Genomic DNA, 6,437 nt, shown 5'->3' on the forward strand with positions numbered 1-6,437 from the left:
CTCAAAAAAAAAAAAAAAAAAAATAAGTTTTCTTCCCTCCATCTTTTCTACCACTAGCCTAGGTCAGCCATTCCTCATTGCTTCCCTAAATCATTGCATTAGTAGTCTTGCTTCTGCCTTTTTCTTCCTTCAGCTCTTCCATTCTTTGACCAATGTCCAAGCTGATCTTTTCAAAATGAGATTCTGATGATATTACCACACAGTTTTATTAGTAAATCCTTAAAAGTGTTCTCAGCAGGTTCACTGAAAGAAAAAGAAAGAAAGAAAAAAAGAAAGGAAGAAAGGGAGGAAGAAAAAAGAAAGAAAGGAAGAAAAAAGAAAGAAGAAAGGAAGGAAGGAAGGAAGAAAGAAAAAAGGAAAGAAAGAAAGAAAGAAAGAAAGGAAGGAAGAAAAAAGAAAAGGAAGGAAGGAAGAAAAAAGAAAGAAAGAGAAAAAAAGAAAGAAAGAGAAAAAAAGAAAGAAAGAAGGAAAGAAAGAAAGACTTGTAGCATAGCATGGTGAGTAGACAAAATTCATTGTCATCAGGCCTCTGGCTCTTTATCTGCTAAATGGTGACACTCCAGGCATACTGAAAAATCTGTAGTTCCTGGAACACATCCTGTTTTCGTTTGCCTCCAGCTCCCTCTGCCTGGAGTGCTCTTCTACCACCTTCATCCCATTGTTCTTGTGATTAAATTTTATTCCCACTCTCCCCCATCCCCAAACTCAGCTCAGACACCTCCTCTGTGAAGTCCCACTTGATGAGGGTTTTCTCTACCCCTGTTCCTGCTTATGTCAACAGCACTTTATACCATCTTGGGATCATTTAACTACTCTCGCGTCTTTTCCACTGCAATGTATGTTCCTTGGAATCACAGATCATGTCTTGTCCATCCTGTGACTGGCGCATAGTTAATGCACAAAAAATGTTGACTGAATGAATAACCACATGTTTTGGTGACTGATAGACTATGAGGACTAAACAAAATGGAAAGTCCAAGTTGATCAATTTTGATACTGAGAGGTTGGGAGCATTGAAGCACCGAGAACAGAAACAGGGAAGTTCGGCGGCAGAGTTAGTTCAAGAACATTCATGTTTTGGCTTTTTTTTTTTTGAGCTGGAGTTTTGCTCTTGTTGCCCAGCTGGAGTGCCATGGCGCAATCTCGGTTCACTGCAACCTCTACCTGGTGATTCTCCTGCCTCAGCCTCCTGAGTAGCTGGGATTACAGGCGACGGCCAACATGCCCAGCTAATTATAATATTTTTAATAAAGATGGGGTTTCACCATGTTGGCCAGGCTGATCTCAAACTGCTGACCTCAGGTGATCCACTCGCCTTGGCCTCCCAAAGTGCTGGGATTACAGGCGTGAGCCACTGTGCTCGGCCATGTTTTAGCTTTATACATCATGAATTTTAGCTGAAATTATCCAAATGGAAATGACAAATATAGACATTTTCTTTTTTATTAACTTTTTTTTTTTTGAGACAAAGTCTTGCTCTGTCACCCAGGCTGAAGTGCAGTGGTATAGTCTCAGCTCACTGCAACCTCTGTCTCCTGGGTTCAAGCAATTCTCCTGCCTCAGCCTCCTGAGTAGCTGGGATTACAGGCATGCACCACCATGCCTGGCTAATTTTTGTATTTTTAGTAGGGACGGGGTTTCACCATGTTGGTCAGGCTGGTCTCGGACTCATGACCTCGTGATCCAACTGCCTCAGCCTCTCAAAGTGCTAGGATTACTGGCATGAGCCACCGCACCTGGCCTTTATTAACTTTTTAAACATAGAGACAGCTTCTCATTATGTTGCCCAGGCTGGTCTCGAACTGCTGGACTCAAGCAACCTGCCCACCTCAGCCTACCAAAGTTCTGGGATTACAGATGTCAGCCACCCACATTTTCTTGTATATCCACAGTGCTCCTACCCACACAGGTCCATGGCAAACACGCCACCATGGATGACCTCTCACTGGAGAGGCAGCAGCCGGGGCAGCGTGAGGCTCCTGTGATCATTCTGCCTCTCAGTGCTGTACAAGAAGCAGAAAGGGTTAAAATGGATAGCTATATGCTTACATTTGCGAAAAGCAACTCAAAAGATAAATCATAACCAATAAAAATGCAGATGGAAGTTATTCTTCTGAGAATATACTTCATATAGTTTTAGTATCTTGTTAATTTTTCACATATCCAAAAGATAAAATTCAATCAAAAAGGAAAGATAAGCTCTAATTTAAAAAAATTGAAATACATATTTTATTGTTTTTAATTCTATATCAAGTTAGTAACATAACTATATAGAAAATAATTACTTGAAGTCATTAACGCAGGATTTTGATATATTTGCTCAATGGAATATATTCTAATGACAAAAGAACTGCAAAGTAATCATAAAATTCATGTATTAAATACTTGTTGTTAATAGTAATATCAGTATTATTTCAAAGCTGTTTTATATGTTGCAGAAGAAAACAATAACTATGTTAATATTGTTGGGAATCTAAACCTCTCTCTCAGCGTGTACATATATATATATATATTCATTCCTGTAATGTTAAATTTGAATTGGAAATATCAACGTGAGCCTGTGATTTTTAAAAAATTTCCAAAAATATGTATTTCGTAGCTCTGTCCACTGAAAAGTCCTAGAAGTGATGACAGCACAGCTTGTGGCCTTTAAATATCATTTCCCACTCAAGAAACCAAGTCTCCTCGGAGACGTGGATGATTCCAGGTCTGTGCATATATATGCATGTGGCACCTTGCCTTTTTTGTTGATATTGATAAAATGATCATGCAGAAATTGAATCTTCATTGTCTTAGGTGGTGGAGACCTGGAGAATATTTAATTTAACCAAGAGATGAATCTGTAAAATCAGAATGCCCATTTATTATTTCAGAACATGAAATAACACTACCAAATAAACTGGATGTTCATACTGGCATTCTCTGTGGGCAGATCTTGAGAAGCCAAATTATAAGCAGAAGTAGCTTCTGAGCACCAAGGTCGCGTGAAGAGAGTCAGGTGGGAACCCCAGGGGCTGACGCCGAGCCAAGATCATCCCAGGCAATCTCCGCACAGACAACTCAATATGCAGCTACTCCATGGAGTGGACTGGTGCGCTTGCAGCGTTACAGACCCTTGGCCTCCGTGCACTCTTTGGCCCTCCCTTCCCTTTGTTTGTTTTTTTTTTCTGGCCACCCTCCTTCACACTGGCGGCCTCTTTCTTTAGATATAATTAGACTATCAAGCCTTAGCAAACGAAAGATCACATCTGTCCCTGCAGATGTGTTTTTATACCACTTGGTATACAATATTGGTTGCCATATTTCACATGTAAATACAGAATTCTGACTTCTTTTGTCTCACTCTGTCACCCAAGCTGGAGTGCAGTGATGCAATCATGGCTTATTGCAGCCTTGACCTCCTGGGAACAAGCGATCCTCCTACCTCAGCCTCCCAAGTAGCTTGGATGACAGGTGTGTGCCGCCGCCTTGCCCAGCTAATTTCTATTTTATTTTATTTTTTAAAGATAGGATCTCAGTATGTTGCCCAGGCTGGTCTCAAATGCCAGAGCTCAGGCGAGCCTCCCACCTTGGCCTCCCAAAGTGCTGGGATTACAGGTGTGAGCCACAGTGCCCAGCCTTCTTTTTTTTTGCAAAAAGAGAAAAAAATAGGAAAACAAATTGAGCCACAGGTAGCTGGAGAAGCAGAAGCTGTTGAAAATCCCCAGTTTACCATGGACCTGCCCTGCTCAGCTCACTCATTTCTGTCACCTGTCATGCCACTGTCAGTACTGGATTTGCAATCCTAGCTCTAAGATTCTTCTGTAGGATCAGTTTCTCTGCTGAGCACTGCCCTTATTCAGTAGTGAACTCTCAGAAGAAAATCTTTCTTCTTATTCATAGCACTCAGGTTCAAGGCCTGACTAGGATATCTCCCTGCTGGCTTCCTGTCTGCGTTGGCACCATTTACTGATGGACTCCTTAAAGTCACACCATAGAAGGACTTTGCCAAAGAGAAAGAAAGCAAGGCCTGAGCATTGAGGAAAACACACAGTAGAAAAGCAGAGGGGGAAACACGCCTCTCCAGAAGGGGCTTCCTATTTGCTCTTTTTTTTTTTTTTTTTTTCCATTTCTCATGTACAAAGTTGAGAATCAGTCTCTTTCTGGAGCAAAATCTCTGTAGCCGGAATCCCTGAGGCAAATCTCCAGCGTGAAGTTTCCTGCCTGAGTTCACTATCTGAGTCTTTGCACACATTTGCCTTGTCATAGGCTGACATTCCTGACATAAGCATGTGTGAAGCTATTCCCTTCGAATGAGTTACGTTCAGGCTGGAACCTGAATTGTTTCTGATCCCCATTACAGATGTTAGCTTGCTTCCTTTTTAAACTCTGAGGTAGACACATACAGTGGTTGCCCAGGAAACAGGAAGCTGGGCAAGCCAGGGGAAAGAGTGGCCTGAAGGGTGGCAGATTTTGTTTCTCTGGGGTCCTGCTCACTAGCAGCCTCCAACTCCATGTTCTCACTCCCGTCCCCCACCCCACGGAGGTGCTAAACCCACCGCCTTGGGAGGTGTGTGGGTATGGCTGACCGTCCCTGGGGGGCAGCAGGTGGGATGGTGGAGGCTACCCCAGGAGCTCCCCTCCTCTCAGTGCTGGCCACATCACCCTGTTCCACCCACTCACAAGAGCCATGCCTGGTCTCTCTGTGTCAAATCTCACTGAACGCTTTCTGTATCCAGAACCCATCCTTTGCCACACGGCTCCCCATCACAATTTCCCATGTATTTATGGGTTTGGTTAATGTCTCCTACTCTCAATATAAGGGCACCATGTCGGTTCTGTTAATCAATTTATATCCAGCATCTAATATACTCCCTAACCAGAGCAGGCACTCAATAACAACCATATAAGAGAATTAATTTCAGAGCATTCACAGTGGAAAGGACCATAGATGAAATTCAGTTGCTTTCCTTATTTGACGGGTGAATACAGTGGTGAAGAAATGTTCCTAGATCACACGGATTTTCCAAGAGGCAGCATTAAGTAGCATTAAGTAGTGGTTAAGACCAAAGACTCTGAAGGCTAAGTGCCAGGGTTCATATCTTAGCTCTACCGCTTACTGACTCAGCAAGCGCTTCACAGCTCTGTGCCTCAGACCCCTTATCTAGAAAATGGACATAATTGTAGCAGCTCATAAGATTATTATGAGGATTAAATGATGTTATTAAGTACTTTATAAAGTGCCTAAAATAGTACTATTTTAAATGTTTGTGTCTATCAAAAAAAAAAAAAAAAAGAGGCTAGGATAGGACCAAAGTCTAGGTCTCTTGACACCTCATCTCTTGCTTTTCATAAAACTGCCTAATGTTATTTTGTCATTGGTATAGAGTAGTGCTGTCCAGGAGAATTTTTTGTGATAATAGAAATGCTCTATCTACACTGTCCAATATGGTAGCCCACTGACCCCATGAGGCTGAGTACTTGAAATGAGGCTAGCATGACTAAAGAAATTAATCTTTAATTTGAATTAAACTATCCTAATAGACAAAGTTACTGCAATCACAAAGTCATCAGAGCTGACAGAATAGGTGTCCTACTGCCCTAAAACCTAGAGGGTCCTTTTGAGCATGAGCTTTGCATGTTCTGGAAGCCAAGGGATCCTCCACATCTTTATCCTGGTCAGACCTCCCAGGCCAGGCAGCTGACTTCAAGGTGAGGTTGCTGTTCTGTCAGGTTGCTGTACAGGTTGGCCTATTCCCCAAAACTGTGGTTAAATAAACCAATTAAGAGCATCTTCCTTTTTTTCAGGACCATACACGAATTTAAAAACAACCACAGTCTATGGATAAATAAGACTTCCAAAGCTCCAGCATGAACGTTTTTTCAACCAGCTTTGGAATGATATATTCGTCAAGACTGCTTAAAATGCTACATGTGGAGAACTACTTTTCCATATGTATAGATTTCTACTGCCATAAAAAAAAGTCAACCCAAGAAAAAGGCAAGACCTCAACTGTGGTTTCCAAATTAAGCTACAGCTTGAGCTAAAAATAGCTTACCAGTGTTGAGAATCTGTTCCCTGAATTTAAATGGCATGCTCCTCTCCCAGAGGACAAGATTCACTGTGTTATATTGCAGGGCGGACTCTGGGAAAGCACACTTCATTTTTCTCTGGATTCATTTCTACTCTGTGCTCAGAGCAGAGCAAAACAAACTAACAATAGTTTTAGGTTCCACACATATGCATTGTGAAATGTAATGAGCATAAATATCTACAGCTTTTAGTAGGAGTGTGTGTGTGTGTTTGTGTGTGTGTGAATTCAGCTTTCTGTAGATAATCCTAAAGGTATATATATGTGTGTATATGTGTGTGTGAATTCAGCTTTGTGTAGATAATCCTAATGGCATTTATACAAACCTGAAGGCATGTTCTGAAATAGATTTTACCTTCTTTTTTT

This window comes from Cebus imitator, unplaced genomic scaffold, assembly GCF_001604975.1.
Source record: "Cebus imitator isolate Cc_AM_T3 unplaced genomic scaffold, Cebus_imitator-1.0 Scaffold353, whole genome shotgun sequence".
Taxonomy (NCBI): domain Eukaryota; kingdom Metazoa; phylum Chordata; class Mammalia; order Primates; family Cebidae; genus Cebus; species Cebus imitator.